At 44.3% G+C, this 20,441-nt stretch overlaps 1 protein-coding gene and 1 long non-coding RNA gene across 2 annotated transcripts in view; one reads left to right on the top strand and one right to left on the bottom strand.

Annotated features, from left to right (window-relative positions):
- Nucleotides 1-638: 638 nt before the first annotated feature.
- LOC129704594 (uncharacterized) lies at nt 639-8,231 on the bottom strand. Its single transcript, XR_008724750.1, has 3 exons — nt 7,769-8,231; nt 5,336-5,412; nt 639-1,649 (listed from the first exon to the last, which is right to left on the bottom strand). It is a non-coding gene; the product is annotated as an uncharacterized LOC129704594 (long non-coding RNA).
- Nucleotide 8,232: 1 nt separating this feature from the next.
- Nucleotides 8,233-20,441, top strand: part of LOC129704495 (leucine zipper putative tumor suppressor 3-like) — a 195,099-nt gene continuing 182,890 nt past the window's right edge. Inside the window, exon 1 of the mRNA XM_055647737.1 lies at nt 8,233-8,335. The gene's annotated coding sequence lies outside the window, so the exon portion shown is untranslated. The remainder of the gene's footprint in view (nt 8,336-20,441) is intronic.

Below are 20,441 nucleotides of genomic sequence, written 5' to 3'. Positions count from 1 at the left end.
ACTCAAGAGGCAGAGAGAAAAGAATATGAGGAAAACAAATGGAAGCAGGGTGAAGCGGGATCATTGCTGCTTGGCTGTGTCCTGGGGTCTGATGCTTTTAAATCACATTCATGTTTTTGGTGTGAAGGAATGATTCGGTGTGTGGTTGGAGGCAGCAGAATGGGAGAAAACAAGGCAGTTGGGGTTAGTTCTGTATTCACAGGCTGCAATCCCATTGCAATCCCAACTATGCTCCGTACATTCATGAGTTCTAGGAGCAAAATTCAGGCCATTCAGCCCATCAAGTCTACTCCGCCATTCAATCATGGCTGATCCATCTTTCCTTCTCAACCTCATTCTCCTGTCTTCGCACCATAACCCCTGGCACCCATACTAATCATGCGCCTGACCCCTCAGACCGGATTAGACCAGAGCAGGTGTTCAGAATACCAAAGTGTAACGCGATACAATGGTTTTCCCCTTAGTCTTTGCAACTCTCTCTATTGCAAGGCGGTGGAAGCAGAGATTTTGAAAATGTTCAAGGAAGTAGAGAGGTTCTTGATAAGCAAGGGATGAAAGGTTACCTAGACATCACAGATGCTGGCTTACAAAAAACATACACAAAGTTCTGGAGTTACAAAGCGAGCTGGCAGCATCTGTGGAGAACATGTATAGACAACATTTCATGTCGGGATCATTCATCCGGGTGAAAGGTTACCTTGGTTCGAAGGAACTGAAGAGTTGAGATTAGCCATGATCAGGGCTTCACTGCGCGAGGATTTGTGTTTAGGAACAAGGAGGTCTACTGAAACTGGACAAGGCCCTGGTGAGACCTCACTTGGGGTTTTGTGTGCGATTTGGTTTCCTAATTTGAGGAAGGGCATTATTGCCCTTTTCTGCCATGAATCCTTTCATCAGAGGATACAGTTTCAATCTTCATTAAACTAAGTTTATCAAGTCACGTTGAGTTTATTGTCATGTACACTAGTACGGTGTTGTACAGGTACAAGTAAAATCTTGCTTGCAGCAGCATTGTCGGCAAGGCATACAAACGCAGATATTCACACACAAAAACATAAATTATAAATACATTTCACGAGTTACACTTAAATTTCTGTTAGATAGTAAAGATGAAAGAAGTGCAAAAAGAAGGCATCCGCGCAAAACACAATTTAGAAACAAATAACGTCCATGGTAGTGCCAGAGGTGGTCCCTAGAGTTCCGTTGTTATGGTAGGATTCAGGTTGTGCAGGTTGGCTCAAAATCCTGATAATTGTAGGAAAATTACTGATCCTGAACCTGGTATTGTGTGACTTCAGGCTCCTGTACCTCTTGCCTGATTGCAACAGTGAGACTAGGGCATGATGAGCCATCTTTGTTCATTGGTTAGATCATCTCTGGGTGTTGCATGCAGAAGGGAGTACAGATCAAGTTGATTCAGCCCCTTTTTTATATAAAGTTATTCATTAACACCTTAATATCCAGTATACGGAGTGGTCTCAAATACAATAATCTGATGCAGTCCAATTAAGAATCAATCAAATCGAAGGATACAATCTTCCTTGTTGCACTTCAGTTCCTTGGAGATAAAGCCCAATATTTTATTTTTTTCTTTCAATTAGTTTTGATTGGTGAATCATCTTTTGTTCTCTGCAGCTCCTGTGATTTGCCTTTCAGATCAAAAAGGCATTAGGTCAGTGCCACATGAAGTCCATCTGTACATTAACTAATCTATCTCTGTCAATACCTCACAGGCACAGTTCTTTCCAATTCAGTATTCACTGCAGATGTAGATAGAGTCATTGTCATACACTACGTAAACAAGTCCTTCAGCTCAAGATAGATACAAAATGCTGGAGTAACCCAGCGGACCAGGCAGCACCTCGGGAGAAAAGGAATAGGTGGTGTTTTGGGACAGAACCCTCTTACAGACTGCTGACTCCAGTCTGACCAAGGGTTCTGACCCGAAACTTCACCTCTTCCATTTTGCAAGAGATGCTGCCTGACTCACTGAGTTACTCCAGCATTTTGTGTCTTTCTTCGGGATAAACCAGCAAGTGCAGTTCCTTCCTACACCTTCGGCCCAACATGTCCATGCCAACCAAGATGCCCCATCTAAGCTAGATCTATTGGTCCATGTTGGACCAGATAAGCAGCGTTCCAGGCTTTCATCCAAACGATTGAAAAATATCTTGTCAGATGAAGCCCTGCTTCTGATTTGCAGAACACACTTTGTCTTAACCTTCAGGATTACAATGGATGAACCAGATTATGCCTGATTTCTATTACTCACCTCTCAATCAGGCTCGAAAGAAACTGACCACAGCAAACTGGCTGAATAATAATAAACTGGCTGGTCAATGAATACTGCCTTGAGCTTGTACAGGTGTATGTTAGAGAGCATATTGACCGGTTGCGTGACGGCCTGGCTTGGCATCTAGAATGCCCAGGAATTAAGGGGGTTACAAAAAGTGGTGAACAGTGCCCAGTCCATCATGGATGCTGACCCCCCCCCCCCCCCCCCCCCCCTCTCCCCCCCCCCCCTGTGGCTCTGATTTTACTCCTGCTATTGGGATAAAAGGCATCGGAGCATGAAAGCTGTAACATCCAGGTTTAGAAACAGCTTCTTCCCAATGAGCATCAGGGTATTGAACACTTACAAACCCCAACTAAACCAAACTTTGAACAGCCTTGATTACACTAAAGGATTTTGGCCTTTATTTATTTTCGCACTATCTTGGGTTTTATATTTATTGAACTTGTTGTTTATTATGGTAACTACTGAGCACTATTTTTACATACATGTTGTGCTGCTGTAAGTAAGAATTTCATTGTTTGGGTTTGGTACATATGGCAATAAAACACTCTTGACTCTTGATATAACCATATGATATAACCATATAACAATTACATGTCATCTTCTGCTCATTATCTGTTAGGTGTTATCAATAGTCGTGGAATCATGGAGTCATACAGCATAAAAAACATATAATAACCATATAACAATTACAGCACGGAAACAGGCCATCTCGACCCTTCTAGTCCGTGCCGAACACATATTCTCCCCTAGTCCCATATACCTGCGCTCAGACCATAACCCTCCATTCCTTTCCCGTCCATATAACTATCCAATTTATTTTTAAATGATAAAAACGAACTTGCCTCCACCACCTTCACTGGAAGCTCATTCCACACAGCCACCACTCTCTGAGTAAAGAAGTTCCCCCTCATGTTACCCCTAAACTTCTGTCCCTTAATTCTCAAGTCATGTCCCCATGTTTGCATCTTCCCTCCTCTCAGTGGGAAAAGCTTATCCACATCAAGTCTGTCTATCCCTCTCATCATTTTAAAGACCTCTATCAAGTCCCCCCTTAACCTTCTGCGCTCCAGTTGTACAGTTGCAGTTGATCGGGGGGCACTTAAAGTCATATTTAGTGTAATAAAAACCACGGAATACTGCTAAAAGATGAAGGGATTTTTTGCTTACTGTTTAGCTTATTGTCACGTGAAATGAGACAGAGGAAGCTTGTTGAGCTGCAGAAAGATTTAGTTTAGTTTAGTTTCGTTTATTGTCACGTGTACCGAGTGAAAAAACCTTTATTGTGTGTTATCCAGTCAGCAGAAAGACAATACATGATTCCAATCAAAGCCAGTGTATAGATACATGATAAGGGAATAATGTTTAGTGCAAGGTAAAGCCAGCAAAATCTGATCAAGGATAACCCGAGGGTCATCAGAGGTAGATGGTAATGTAGCACTACTCTCTGGCTGTGGTAGGATCATGAGACAACTCTGATCAACAATAGCAGGAACCCATCTTATAAGGGTTTTATTTTGATTCTGCACGCATTTCATTCATAATCTCATTAAAACCTTTTGGAAGTCTTGCATTTTCTATCTAACATTCATGGAAACTACTTAGTCACCATTACTGGTGTCCTCTTCAAAAATATTCAGCTGGTTGGCCAGGCATGACTTACCCTTCACAATCCATGCTAACTCTGATCAGCTCAGATTTGTCCCAATACTCACTCACTCAGCCTTGTTATCCCCTGCAAGGTTTTGGTTTCCCTTTTGCAAGCTCTTAATACTTTCTTTGTATCTCTTGGTGCTTTTCATCACTCCCCCAGTCTAATGCTTTGTACTTGTGTCGGACTGTTCTTTTTAGCTTTATTCTGTCTCTTAGCTTTGGTGCGATTTGTTGCCTCAATGCATGCATAGGGCTTATAGGATTTAGAAAAAATGTCTTGTAAAATACTTCTTTCAATACTGGAGCCTGAAGATTTGCCTGCTAACAGTTCAAACCAGATTACTGTGACCAATCTATACTCCATTATTTAATTGTTATCCTATTTAAGGTAAATTTAATTGTAGTTTACTTTAGTTTAGTTTAGAGAAACAGTCCCTTCGGCCCACCGAGTCCATGCCGACCTGCGATCCCCGCGTGCTAAAACGCTATCCTACACACACTAGGAACAGTATACAATGTTTACCAAAGCCAATTAACGTACAAACCTGCACGTCTTTGGAGTGTGGGAGGAAACCAGAGCACCCGGAGGAAACCCACGAAGGTCACCGGGAGAATGTACAAACTCCGTACTGACAACACCCCTAGTCAGGATCGAACACGGGTGTCTGGCGCTGTAAGGCAGCAACTCTCCTGTGCCGCCCAAAGTTTAATTAGTAGTTTCAGTTCCACCTATTTTTATTCCCAAACTGTATATAAAATGATGAGGGGAGTTGATAGGGTCTGTCTCCCACAGTAGGGAATCCAGGGGTTTAAATTGAGGGGGGAAATAACCAGAGGGGACAATATTTACACTCAGAAAGTGGTGGGTCTGTGGAACAAGCTGCCAGAGGAGGTAGGTGAGGCAGGTGCTATAACAACATTTAAAATACATTGAGACAGGTAGATGGATAGAAACTAGCTTAGATGGTAGACAAAAGTGCTGGAGAAACTCCATAGATGCTGCTGCACCCGCTGAGTTTCTCCAGCACTTTTGTCTACCTTCGATTTTCCAGCATCTGCTGTTCCTTCTTAAACACTAGCTTAGATGGGACATCTTGGTCAGCATGGACGAGTTGGGCTGAAGGGCCTGTTTAAGTGCTCCATGATTCTATGACTCGGATCCCTGGAGCTATGAGCTGCACGTCCCCAAATTCCCATAGATTTGACCTGTTCTGCCCCCAGACTACCTGAGCGTAAATCTTCCTTTCTCCTAAACACCTCAACTGTTCCTAATGTTTTATAGCAGGGAGTATAAACCCATCACCACTGACACGAAGTTTTATTTCAAAAATAAACTTTATTCATAAAAAAACGTGTTCAAGTACAAAAAAAAGCGCGGGTACATACATAACTTTACATCCGCAACGTCGTCCAGTCTGTGTATTCATTTTGTTGACAGTTCTGCAGGCAAGGCCCCCGGCTCACTGAAACACAATTGTTTTAACGTGTCACCATCAGTGTTGTCAAATATGCCAACGCGCCTCTCAACAACAGCACCAAGTGAACATTTTTACAGCCAGCAATACTATTAAGCGAATATTTTACAGCCAGCCACGCGAGGAGCTGTGGAAGACACTTTGGGGGTAAAGAGTATGGGTTGGAAGGAACTGCAGATGCTGGTTCATACCGAACATAGACACAACGTGCTGGAGTGACTCTGCGGGTCAGGCAGCATCTCTGGAGAAAAGCGATCGGAATCCTTCTTCGGAACTCTGAAATGTCACCCATCCTTTTCTCCAGAGATGCTGAAGTATTCCAGCATTTTGTGTCTATCTTGGGGTAAACAGACGTTGATAGGCACAAAATGCCGGAGTAACTCTGCGGGACAGGCAGCATCTCTGCATAGAAGGATCTCCGCATCCTCTACTGTTCACTAATCTTACCCTATTTAAATTACTGTGCAGAAGTCTGGGGCAATAACTATAAAAGTTCGCTACATTCATTAACTATTCTGCAAAAAAGAGCAATACGTATTATTCACAATGTCAGGTATCTGGGTCACACTAATCCATTATTCTTACAGTCAAAATTATTAAAAATTAGAAGATTTGGTTGCATTTAAAACAGCACAGATAATGTTTATGGCCAAAAATAAAAACTTACCTGGAAATATACAAAAATTATTCAATGAGCAAGTGGGGGGGTTATAATTTAAGAAGAATATTTAATTTTAAGGTACAAAGAGTCCGCACGACCAGAAAACCTTTTTGTATTTCGGTCTGTGGAGTAGGATTGTGGAACAGTTTGAATGTAGAGTTAAAGCGATGTCCAAATATGAACCAGTTCAAAATGACATTCAAAAAAAAATTTTTTCACAAGGTACAGGGATGAAGGGGTTGGTTGACAAACAGGGGTTAATGTTTATTTATTATTTTATTTATTATTTATTTATGTTTTTTGGTTACCTCATACACATTACTTGTATGTGTATATCAGTTGTATGTATATATATGTCTGTATGCATCTCTAAAAATTGTCTGGGGTATTATTATCATTAATTAATTAATTATTAAACATGGAAGAAAGGTTTAGGGAGAAGGGGTGAGATTAAATAAGTTATTCTTCTTCTCGAGCTTGTAAAGAAAAAGTGTTGGACATTTAAATGTTGCTTTATGCTTTTTATTGCTTTGCAAATATTGCCTGGAATGTCCAATTGTTTGACTATTTCGATGTTGTTGTTATTTATTCCTATTTATGTCTTTACTTGTTCGGAACAAATAAATAAACAAACAAAAGCGGGACTGGTAGCATCTCTGGACAGAAGGAATGGGTGACGTTTCGGGTCGAGACCCTTCTTCTCTTGACATGCGACTCGGACTCTAGTGTGAAGAAGGGACTCGAGCTGAACCGTCACCCATTCCTTCTGTCTATTGGAGCAGTGCAGATATGTGTGGGAGAATGGGAGGGGGAGGCGGTGGAAAGATTTGCAAATGACTTGGCCCCTTTGTTTTTATTTTTGTCTCTCTCTTCGTTCTACCGCAGTGTTTGTGATGTCTGATCGCTCCTGTAACATTGATTCCCAACACTGAACCTCAGCCTTTCCGAGTCGCTCCCTGATTCCGTCTTTGTTTTGTGTAAACCAACAGACATTTGGACAAGTTAATAAATGATAGGAGCAGGATTGGGCTAATCAAGCTCCTCTTTCGACCTGCATTGCTGCACCAGGCATAATTCCCCGGGGTGCGAGACACTTCCCGCGACCCAGTACGTTGTGACAACGGACAGAACACACTTTGCTGTTCAAGAGGGAACTGCAGATGCTGGAAGATCGAAGGTACACAAAATCGCTGGAGAAACTCAGCCGGTGCAGCAGCATCTATGGAGCGAAGAAAACTTTGCTTTTCACATTACTTTCCCATTGACCACAGATACCCAGAGAACTGCAGATGCTGGAATTTTGAGCAACACACAGTGTCGGGAGGAACTCAGCGAGCGGGTCAGGGGGGAATGCACAGGCGATCAGAAACATCGTTTGTCCATTCTCTCCACAGATGCTGCCTGACCCGCTGAGTTCCTCCATCCAGGGTTTCGGCCCGAAACGTCGCCTATTTCCTTCGCTCCATAGATGCTGCTGCACCCGCTGAGTTTCTCCAGCATTTTTGTGTACCTTCGATTATCCAGCATCTGCAGTTCCTTCTTAAACACCTCCATCCAGCACCTTGTTGCACATGTATCATGGCAGCTTGCAGGACAGTGGAACGATGAAACGATGCAAATGCATGGCGTCGAGTGATCAGCGCAGGTTAGCTGAAGTAAACTGCAGTCCCTTCTATATTATACCTTACGCTTCCATATCTCTGTGTCTCCCTCTCCCCTGACTCTCAGTCTGAAGTGTCTCGACCCCAAACCTCACCCATTCCTTCTCTCCAGAGATGCTGCCCAGCCCCGCTGCGTTACTCCAGCATTTTGTCTTTAAAGCAGCATCTGCAGTTTCTTCCAACATCAGATAGTGGTGAACTGAGACGGGGGTGGTGGGTGTGGTGGATAGATTCTGACCCTCGCCTAGTAGCGCAGCGCAGCGCGGCTGCCGGGGCAGGGAGCGGCGCCGGGTCGCGGCCGCGGAGTGTTGACCGTGCGGGGCTGCTCTACGGTGCAGGGATGGCGGCGTGCAGGAGCTGATAGGCTGGGAGGAGGCTGGAGGCAGGACCGAGGCGTCGCCTTGCCAATGTCCACACTCGCCAATTCGCCAAACAAAACGCAAAGCCGGCGGACGCCGCCAATCTCGCTCCTCTCATCCTGCTCAACCCCCCCTCTCTCTTTCTCCTACCCGGGAGAGGACTCGGGAGAGGATTCTGTATCTGATCGCAAGCGAACAACTTCGGACTGACCGCAGGATGCACTTCACCGGTGAGTCCCTCCATCCAGAGAACACAAAACGGCCGCTTTTGATATTATCTACCCGAATATCCGCGGTGCTGGTGGAAGATCGAAGTTTAAACTGAGTTAGGGACGAATGTAGCCGCCGTGACAGGTGGGGAGATATTTTAAAGGATGTGAAATATACACAGATTTATCGTCTCTAAGAATATTGGATAAGTTTGCACCGGATTGTAAACGGTATACTTTTATTTATTACCTGTTCAATGGGTGCATTTAAAAAAAAAACAAATATTTTGAGATAAGTTGCAAAAGCTGCAAAGACGGAACGAAGCAGGTAGCGCTGGTGTGGTTGTCATCCGGATGCAACGGGTGTTCGGCTCTTGTGGCCCTGGTGATGTAAGAGGATTGTGTGTACGTGATCTGATTTAAAGGGCGAGCAACTTGTTCCTACTCTTGGAAGGCAAAGGTTTACTGCACTGCACCACTATACACACACACACACACACACACACATGCACACAGACACATTCACACATACATACACATATATAGACATACACACACACGTATACACACATACACACACGTATACACACATGCACATATACACACTCACACACCCAAATACACATATGCACACATACACTTACACACATACACACACGTATACACACATGCACATACACACACACACACTCACACACGTATACACACACACACACACACACACACACTCACAAACCCAAATATACCTATGCACACATACATATACACACACATACACATTCAAAAACGCGCACATACACACACACACATACATATATACACACGTATACACACATGCACATATACACACACACCCCAATACACATACACACACATACATATACACACACATATACACGAAAAAACGCGCGCGCACACACATACACACACACACGCATACGCATACACACACACACACAGACACGCACACATACAGACACGTACGAACACACATTCACATAGAGTGAAATAATGAACGTGAGGAATGTAACTGACCTTTTTCGCCACTGCTGCAGCAGCCGCGCTTGCTGCCTACTAATCTCCTGATTTTAAACAGGCCACAGGAGGCAACCCCTTTTTCGTTCCTCTCGCTTCTGTTGAGGAATAAGCTGGTGGGACGGTTTATTTGTGGATACAAGTTCGGGGATGAGACTGGTATGGGGTTAGACACAGAATGCTGGAATAACTCCGCGGGACAGGCAGCATCTCTGGAGAGAAGGAATAGGTGAGATTTCGAGTGGAGACCCTTCTTCGGACGATTGGGGATAATATACTTTTATTTCGCTTATTGCTGTGGCTGAAGGGACCGGAGGTTAAAGTGATGGAAGTAACCATAAGGCACAGGTGAAGATTTAGTCCATTCGGCCCATCGAGTCTATTTCGCCGTTGGATCATAGCTGATCTGTTTTCCCCTCTCAATCCCATTCTCCTGCACCCATTATCCTTGACACCGTTCCTCATCAGGAACCTTTCAATCTCCACTTTAAATATATCCACTGACTTGGCCTCCACAGCCGTCTGTTGCAGCTAATGCCACTGATTCACCAGCTTCTGGTAAAATAAATTTCTCCTCATCTCCATTCCAAATCACTTCAATGCCATATCCTCTGGCTACGATCGAACTCTCTCCAATCATTTTCTGAAACAAGTATTGACATTAATTAAAGTTTGTAATCATTAGGCAAATCATTTTATTTAACATATACACCACGTCCATTAAGTTAATTGAAGATTAAAATTGTCATGTGCTCCTGGACATTTATTCAAAATGTGTATTCAAAATGTACAGAATGAGCCCACTTGGTCTCCACAGCTGTTTGTGGCAACTAAGGCCACAGATTCATCACCTTCTGGTAAAAGGTGACCAGTTTTGGTCTCCTAATTTGAGGAAGGACATCCTTGTGATTGAGGCAGTGCAGCGTAGGTTCACGAGATTGATCCCTGGGATGGCGGGACTGTCATATGAGGAAAGATTGAGAAGACTAGGCTTGTATTCACTGGAGTTTAGAAGGAGGAGCGGGTATCTTATAGAAACATATAAAATTAAAAATGGACTGGACAAGCTAGATGCAGGAAAAATGTTCCCAATGTTGGGCGAGTCCAGAACCAGGGGCCACAGTCTTAGAATAAAGGGGAGGCCATTTAAGACTGAGGTGAGAAAAAACTTTTTCTCCCAGAGAGTTGTGAATTTATGGAATTCCCTGCCACAGAGGGCAGTGGAGGTCAAATCACTGGATGGATTTAAGAGAGAGTTTGATAGAGCTCTAGGGGCTAGTGGAGTCAAGGGGTATGGGGAGAAGGCAGGCACGGGTTATTGATAGGGAATGATCAGCCATGATCACAATGAGTGGTGGTGCTGGCTCGAAGGGCCGAATGGCCTACTCCTGCACCTATTTTCTATGTTTCTATGTTTCTAAAATAAATTTATCCTCATCTCCATTCCAAATCATTTCAGACGAAACCTAGTCTGAAGAAGGGTCTCGACCGAAAACGTTACCCATTCCTTCTCTCCAGAGATGCTGCCTGTCCCGCTGAGTTACTCCTGCATTTTGTGTCCATCGTTGATTTAAACCAGCATCTGCAGTTCTTTCCTGCACATCCTTTCTGTATATGTTGATTCTGATTCAACTACTCAAGCTTTCAGTGAGCTCCAGGTCATAACCACTCACACAAATTATTGTGCTTTACCTCATCCTTGTATCTCTTGCCCCAGATTTTCAGCTTGTGTTCCTCGATCCTTGAAACATCTACTAATGGGAACAAAACACAAAGTGTTCAATAATTCACCAGTTCAAAAGTTCAATGGTGCTTTATTTATCACATCTGCAACTGCACAGTGAAATTCTTTTTGCATATATTACACATGTGGGCACCACCAATTTTGGCACAATTATTCAAAGTCCAAAGTTTCGAAAGAACTCAACGGGTCGGGCAGCATCTGTGGAGGTAATGGACAGGTGACGTTTCGGGTCCGTACACTTCTTCAGACTGGAGAAAGGTTGTGACCCAAAATATCATCCATCCTTTCCCTAGTGGGCGGCACAGTGGTGCAATGGTAGAGTTGATGCCTTACAGCGCCAGAGACCCAGATTTGATCCTGACCTTGGGTGCAGTCTGTACGGAGCTTGTGCGTTCTCTCTGTGAATGCTTGATTTTTCTCTGGATGCTCCGGTTTCCTCCCACACTCCAAAGATGTACAGGTTTGTCCGTTAATTGGCTTTGGTCAGCTGTAAAATTACTCCTTGTGTGTGTAGGTTAGTGTACAGGGTGATTGCTGGTTGGCGCGGACTTGGTATGCCGAAGGGCTTGTTTATCTCGAATGTTTATGCATTGTATCTCTAAAGTTTAAAGATGCTGCCGGACCCACTGAGTTACTCCATCACTTTATGTTTTACTCTGTAGACTATACCATGTTGCAATCCCAGAAGCAAACTCAGCCCCCTCCCCATCCCTCTACTCCAGGAGCATCCAATCCCCTTAACGGGATGCACATCCTAAACCTACACAGCAAAATAAAGTTGGGCTGGTGGAATTCCAAGCAGAAGGCCACGATGTAAAAGCTACTGCTTCACACAGTTTTTCTGGCCTCTATTGCAACCATTATAGAGTCATACAACATGGCAACAGGCCCTTCAGCCCGCTGAGCCCATGCTGACCATCAAGTACCCACCTACACTAATCCTACACTAATCCTGTTTTATTCTCACCAACTCATTTCCTTCAACTCCCCCAGATTCCACCACTCACCAAGAAGCTAGGAGCAATTTACAGTGGCTAATTAACCCTAAGGTTCTATGACTCTATAAGATCTCCACCACCCTCAATCCCCCGATCTATCCACCACTGTAAAGGGGCTGTCCCACTGCGGTGACCTAATCTGCGAGTTTAGAAGACTCAAACTCGCAGCATGGTCGACACGTGGTCCTAGGAGGTCCTATGAGGTCACTGGAACTCTCCTTCATGATGATCGAGGGAAGTTCCCGCATACTCGCGGCCTCAGCTAGGTCGCGGAAAAATTTTCAGCATGTTGAAAGATTTTCCGCGAGTAAAATTTGGTCGGCATGGTTCTTATGAACTCGTAGTGCAGTGTAGTGGGGTCGCTATGTAGTTACAGGCAGTCGAGGGCAGCCGTAGGCAATCTCCTTCGCTGACCGGGCATTTTGATTGGCTCATTGGAATTTTCAGGACCAACGAAAATCAACCGGTAGGTAAAATGCCCACTAAATTTTATTAAACGTTGTCTGACTTCATAAAAGTGTCTCCACCACTCCTCTCTCCCCCCCTCCTTCACCCCCCCCCTCTCTCTCCCCTCTCTCCCCTCTCCCCCTCTCCCCCTCTCTCCCCCCCTCCCCCCCTTCTCTCCCCCCCCCCCGTCCGTGTTCTCTAAAGGACTTACTGTACACTGTGCAGTCGTCTTTTACCTTTCTCCCTGCGGTCGGATGATCCAGCTCGCAGTTTCAACGGCGGATGGTTGATCCAGCTGGAGGTTTTCCAGGCGAGTGCCCTCGAGCTTGAAGGTCGAAGACTCTTCTTAACTCGCGGATTAGGTCGCCGCAGTGGGACAGCCCCTTAAATCCTTCTAATGATCTGACCTTCAGTTCTCAGGCACATGGATAAGAAAGGTTATGGGCCAAATGTGAGACTAGTGAAGATGCGGCATCTTGGTGGTCATGGGCAAGTTGGGGCGAAGGGCCTGGTTCCATGCTGGGTGATTCTATAACCGACCAACAGGCGCGGGCAGGCAACGTTTGGGTCAGGATCCTTCTTCAGCCTGAAATCTCCCATAACGTAGCCTGTCCATTCCCTCCACAGATGTTGTGTGACCCGCTGAGATCCTCCAGCACTTTGTGTTTTGCTCAAGATTCCAGCATCTGCAGTTTCTCCTGTCTACCAACGGGAATACCTTGCTTTGACCTCAGCATGACCTCATACTGCTCTAACGTACCTTCACTTAACCTTCTTTGCTCCAAGGAGAACAGCCACAGTTTCTTCAGCCTCTTTATTGAGCTGAAATATTTAATTGCTGGAACATCAAAAGAACTGAATATAAACCAGTGAGGAATTTTCTATTTACTGAACTGTCCACTTCTGGCACTGAATTAAAAAAAAAAACGTTTCCATGTAATTACAACTGAGAAATGGGTATTGACATCCAGACTTCTAAACCCACATTTATGCTTCACACAAACTTGCTTCAACAATTTAACAAACATTCCTCTCTTGCTTCCTCCTCAATGTCCCCTTAGCTAATATTAGCCAACATTTAAGAAGCAGTTAGACAGGTACTTGGGAAGGTACACAAACAAGCTGGAGAAACTCAGCGGGTGCAGCAGCATCTATGGAGCGAAGGAAATAGGCAACGTTTCGGGCCGAAACCCTTCTTCAGACTTGGGTACTTGGGTAGGACAGGTTTGGAGGGATATAGACCAAATGCAGGCAGGTGGAACTAGTGTGACATGTTGGCCGGTGTGGGCAAGTTGGGTCGAAGGGCCTGTTTCCACACTATATCACTCAATAACTCTATGACTCTAATAGTTTCAACTACGCCACATAATAGCAAATTCCACAATCTACCAACATTGCTTATCCTCTCCGGAATTTATTATTAACGACAGATAATTATAGCATTTGATTTTGGACGTCTTCCCCTACCCATCACCCCACCCTGCTCAAGGAGCAAATACATAATAAATAATGCATGTCAATCGCTTTTTGATCACTTCAATAATGTATCAACCTTGTAAGCTACTCTGGTAAATACAGTAGTAAGTACTGTATTCAATTTTCTCCCATTTTGCTGTCTTGACCTATGAGTTTATATTATGCAGCCTTAAGTGGGCCCTGCTCAATCACACATTTTATTCCATCAGGTATTTTTAGAACACTCTGGAATTAAATTACTGATCCTTTAAACTTGTTTAAATTTACTCTCCTTTAAATAAATTAAACTTTTTTTTGCGTCAGTCAATTTTGATACATTCGTTTTCCAAGACTCTTGTGATCTTTAATTCTCCTTATTGTTTACATATATACTACGTGACGTCTGGTTTCAGTTTTATCTTTATCTTGTTATTATCCACATAAGATACTATGGCAGTAGCCGGTGGATAGAAACAAGCACAAGTTTTCAGTACACGCTGTTGCCTGTGTGAGTCTTTATTTTACATACGTACGCTGCACATACTCACACATATTCACGAGACTGATACAATAATTAATATATCACATGACATAAATCACATGACAAAAGTTACAGTTACTAATGTTGACACTATTTATATAGAAGTTGGGATGTAATGTTAAAATTGTACAAGGCATTGGTGAGGCCAATTCTGGAGTATGGGGTACAATTTTGGTCGCCTAATTATAGGAAGGATGTCAACAAAATAGAGAGAGTACAGAGGAGATTTACTAGAATGTTGCCTGGGTTTCAGCAACTAAGTTACAGAGAAAGGTTGAACAAGTTAGGTCTTTATTCTTTGGAGCGCAGAAGGTTAAGGGGGGACTTGATAGAGGTTTTTAAAATGATGAGAGGGATAGACAGAGTTGACGTGCAAAAGCTTTTCCCACTGAGAGTAGGGAAGATTCAAACAAGGGGACATGACATGAGAATTAAGGGACTGAAGTTTAGGGGTAACATGAGGGGGAACTTCTTTACTCAGAGAGTGGTAGCTGTGTGGAATTCTCTAGAATTTAGAAGATTGAGAGGGGATCTTATAGAAAATTACAAAATTCTTAAGGGGTTGGACAGGCTAGATGCAGGAAGATTGTTCCCGATGTTGGGGAAGTCCAGGACAAGGGGTCACAGCTTAAGGATAAGGGGGAAATCCTTTAAAACCGGATGAGAAGAACTTTTTTCACACAGAGAGTGGTGAATCTCTGGAACTCTCTGCCACAGAGGGTAGTTGAGGCCAGTTCATTGGCTATATTTAAGAGGGAGTTAGATGTGGCCCTTGTGGCTAAGGGGATCAGGGGTATGGAGAGAAGGCAGGTACGGGATACTGAGTTGGATGATCAGCCATGATCATATTGAATGGCGGTGTAGGCTCGAAGGGCCGAATGGCCTACTCCTGCACCTAATTTCTATGTTTCTATGTTTCTATGGAATGAGCTTCCAGTGAAGGTGGTGGAGGCAGGTTCGATTTTATCATTTAAAAATAAATTGGATAGTTATATAGATGGGAAGGGAATGGAGGGTTATGGTCTGAGCGCAGGTATATGGGACTAGGGGAGATTATGTGTTCGGCACGGACTAGAAGGGTCGAGATGGCCTGTTTCCGTGCTGTAATTGTTATATGGTTATATGGTTATATATATCCACAATCCATGGTGTTTCATCGATCCTGAGTAAAGGTGTTTCTCTATATGGAGTTTGTACATTCTCCTTGTGATCTGCGTGGGTTTTCTCTGAGATCTTTGGTTTCCTCCCACACTCCAAGGTGTTTCATTGAGGCAAGGACGATTGGCCTTTTCCCATTTTCCTTTGTTCATGCTATGCTTCTAGTCATTGGAGTATTTTCTCTTTGATGTACATTGACCAGTTTGGCCAGGGGGCATTGATGTGACATTCAGTCAAATGTTACCTTGAAGAGGGGTCTCGACCCGAAATGTCAGCTATCCCATCGCTCCATAGATGCTGCCTCATCCGCTGAGTTTCTCCAGCGTTTTTGCCTACCTTTGATGTCAGGGGCAGTCACTCTCATCTCTTCTCTGGCATTCAGACTCTTTGTGTATGTGCAGGAAGGAACTGCAGATGCGGGTTTAAACTGAAGATGGACACAAAATGCTGGGGTAACTCAGCGGGACAGACATCAGCTCTGGAGAGAAGGAATGGGTGATGTTTCGGGTTGAGACCCTTCTTCAACCGCCTTCTTCAGACTCTTTATGTATGTTTGGACCAAGGTTGTGATGAGGTCTGAGTGGTCCTGGCAAAACTCGAAACTGGGCAATGGCGATTCAAAATTGAAATTGTCGGGAAAATTCAAATGGGTCAGTCAGAATCTGTGGAAAGGGATGGCGTTTAAAGCCGATCCTCGGTCACTCCCTCTTCTCCCCTCTCGCATCAGGCAAGAGGTACAGAAGTGTGAAAACGCACACCCTCCAGATTCAGGGCCAGTTTCTTCCTAGCTGTTATCTGGCAACTCAGCTATCCTAACAACAACTAGCAGGCAGACCTGAGCTGTTATCTTCCTCACTGGAGATCCTCAGACTATCGTTAATCGAACCTATGGGCCATTATCTTGCACTAAACGCTTTTCCCTTTTTCATGTATCTGTACACCGTGGATGGCTCAATTTTAATTATGTATTATCTTTCCGCTGACTAGTTACCACGGAACAAAAGCTTTTAACCGTACCTCGATATATGTGACAATAAACTAAACTGAAGTGGAAGTGCCATTGTGCATTTTCTGTATTTATTTCACATCTGTTTCTTTTTAGCTTTCATTTACTGGTGTCAGTGAGTAGGCCATTGGTTAGTAAGTACCACTAGATAGCTTTAATCATTTTGTTGATGATTAAGAGTACATTAATTGGGCAGCAATTGCAGGGTCGAGCTTGTGCTGCTTTTTGTGAATGGGAAGTGTTGGGTCCACTATAGTTTCAAGTCAAGTCAAGTCAAGTCAAGTTTATTTGTCACATACACCTACGAGATGTGAAGTCAAATGAAAGTGGCAATGCTCGCGCGGACTTTTGTGCAAAAGACAAACAACCAAACAACCAAACAAATTATAAACACACATCATAACACACATATTCTTTTACATAATAAATAATGCAAGGAAAAACGTTCAGTAGAGTTAGTCCCTGGTGAGATAGGCGTTTACAGTCCAAATGGCCTCTGGGAAGAAACTCCTTCTCAACCTCTCCGTTCTCACCGCATGGCAACGGAGGCGTTTGCCTGATCGTTGCAGCTGGAACAGTCCGTTGCAGGGGTGGAAGGGGTCTGTCATGATATTGTTGGCTCTGGAGTTGCACCTCCTGATGTATAGTTCCTGCAGGGGGGCGAGTGAAATTCCCATAGTGCGTTCGGCCGAACGCACTATTCTCTGCAGAGCCTTCTTGTCCTTGGCAGAGCAATTCCCAAACCAGATGGTAATGTTCCCGGACAAGATGCTTTCCACCGCCGCTGCGTAGAAGCACTGGAGCATCCTCGGAGACACTCTGAATTTCCTCAATTGCCTGAGGTGGTAAAGGCGCTGCCTTGCCTTACTCACGAGTGCTGAGGCGTGTGATGCCCATGTGATATCCTTGGAGATGTGGACTCCCAGATATTTAAAAAAGTTCACCCTATCGACAGGATCCCTATTTATCCTCAATGGAGTGTACGTCCTCGGATATGTGCCCTCCTATGATCCGTGATCAGCTCCTTCGTTTTCATATCTACATTAACCATTATAATGTTTCATATCTACATTAACCATTTGGATGACATTGTTAACATTGTTAATACCCAGTCTGTTACCCAGGGTAAGAAAATCATGAACCAGAGGACATCGGCTTAAGGTGAGAAGGGAAAGATTTAAATGGAACCTGAGGGGTAACCTTTTCACTCAGAGGGTGGTGGGTATTTAGAATGAGCTGCCAGATTTGGACAGGTACATGGACAGGAAAGGTTCAGAAGGGTATAGAGCAAATGCGAGCAAGTGGGACGAGCCGGCCAGCATGGACACATCGAGGTCCTGTTTCCATGCTCTATGTGCTGATATTAACTTTATTGATACTTGACATTTTCAATTACTTTACATGTTGATGACACGGTAGACTTGGTGGTACGGTAGACAGGGAGGAACGTTACCTTGTGTGCTGTCACAGTGTAATCCACTGTAGACAATAGATAATAGACAATAGTTGCAGGAATAGGCCATTCGGCCCTTCGAGCCAGCACCACCATTCAATGTGATCATGGCTGATCATCCACAATCAGTATTCAAGAAGGAACTGCAGATGCTGGAAGATCGAAGGTACACAAAAATACTGGAGAAACTCAGCGGGTGCAGCAGCATCTATGGAGCGAAGGAAATAGGCGACGTTTCGGGCAGAAACCCTTCTTCAGACTGATGGGGGGTGGGGGGGGGGGGAGAAGAAAGGGAAAAGGGAGGAGGAGGAGCCCGAGGGCGGGGGGATGGGAGGAGACAGCTCGAGGGTTAAGGAAGGGGAGGAGGCGGCAAGGGCTAGCAAAATTGGGAGAATTCAACGTTCATGCCATCAGGACATAGAAACATAGAAACATAGAAAATTAGGTGCAGGAGTAGGCCATTCGGCCCTTCGAGCCTGCACCGCCATTCAATATGATCATGGCTGATCATCCAACTCAGTATCCCGTACCTGCCTTCTCTCCATACCCCCTGATCCCCTTAGCTACAAGGGCCACATCTAACTCCCTCTTAAATATAGCCAATGAACTGGCCTCAACTACCCTCTGTGGCAGAGAGTTCCAGAGATTCACCACTCTCTGCGTGAAAAAAGTTCTTCTCATCTCGGTTTTAAAAGGATTTCCCCCTTATCCTTAAGCTGTGACCCCTTGTCCTGGACTTCCCTAACATCGGGAACAATCTTCCTGCATCTAGCCTGTCCAACCCCTTAAGAATTGTGTACGTTTCTATAAGATCCCCTCTCAATCTCCTAAATTCTAGAGAGTATAAACCAAGTCTATCCAGTCTTTCTTCATAAGACAGTCCTGACATCCCAGAAATCAGTCTGGTGAACCGTCTCTGCACTCCCTCTATGGCAATAATGTCCTTCCTCAGATTTGGAGATCAAAACTGTACGCAATACTCCAGGTGTGGTCTCACCAAGACCCTGTACAACTTGCAGGACGCAAGCAACCCAGGCGGAATATGAGGTGCTGTTCCTCCAATTTCCGGTGTTGCTCACTCTGGCAATGGAGGAGACCCAGGACAGAGAGGTCTGATTGAGAATGGGAGGGGGAGTTGAAGTGCTGAGCCACCGGGAGTTCAGGTAGGTTATTAGCCTACCTGAGCCTACCAATAACCTACCTGAACTCCCGGTGGCTCAGCACTTCAACTCCCATCCAAATGTGCGGCTATCTCATCTTTTATAATTGACTCCAGCATCTTCGACACCACTGATGTCAGGCTAACTGGTCTATAATTCCTTGTTTTCTCTCTCCCATCTTTCTTAAAAGTGGGTTAACATTAGCTACCCTCCAATCCACAGGAACTGATCCTGAATCTATAGAACATTGGGGGGGGGAAGTTTAATGGAGATGTGTCGGTCATGTGTTTTATACAGAATAGTGGGGGGCCTGGAATACATTGGTGGTGCACAATAGTGGTGTTTAAGCTTTTAGATAGGTGTATGGATGTGCAGGGAATAGAGGGATATGGATCATGTACATGCAAATGAGATGTTTAAATTGGCATCAGGTTCAGCACAAATATTGTGGGCACCTTCCCTGTGCAGTGCTGTTTGATGTTCTATGTTCTATGTTTAATTTTATGCAAAAAAGGAATTTCACTGTAACTAGCTACATGTGACAATAAAATACCATTGTGCCAGTGTCAATGAATGGCAAATGGAAGTTAACTCTGAGAAGTATGAGGTGTTGCATTTTGGTATGTCAAACCTGGACCGGACCTACACAGCCTCGCTGAACTGGGATCTGGGAGTATTGGTGCATAATTCCCTAAAAGTATTGAGTAGTGGAGTCATACAGTTTTGCAGCATGGAAACAGGCTCGGCGACCCAACATGCCAACGTGTCCCATCTACATGGTCCCACCCGCCCGTGTTTGGCCCATATCCCTCTAAACCTATGCGATCCATGTACCTGTCGAAATGTTTCTTAAACGTTGCCTTAACCTACCTCAACTACCACCTCTGACAGCATGTTCCATACACTCACCACCCTCTGTGTGATAAAGTTACCCCTCATATTCCTGTGCAATCTTTTCCCCTTCACCTTAAAACCTATGTCATCCGATTCTCTCTTCCCCTACTCTGGGCAAGAGACTCTGTGTGTCTACCCGATATATTCCTCTCATGATTTTATGCACCTTTATAAGATCAGTTGGCAGTGGGAAAAAAGGAGTTTGGCATTCTTGCCTTCATTGGGAAGAGGATTCA

This window comes from Leucoraja erinacea, chromosome 1 (assembly GCF_028641065.1).
Source record: "Leucoraja erinacea ecotype New England chromosome 1, Leri_hhj_1, whole genome shotgun sequence".
Classification (NCBI taxonomy): Eukaryota; Metazoa; Chordata; class Chondrichthyes; order Rajiformes; family Rajidae; genus Leucoraja; species Leucoraja erinaceus.
This window is presented reverse-complemented; position numbering and strand designations above follow the sequence as displayed.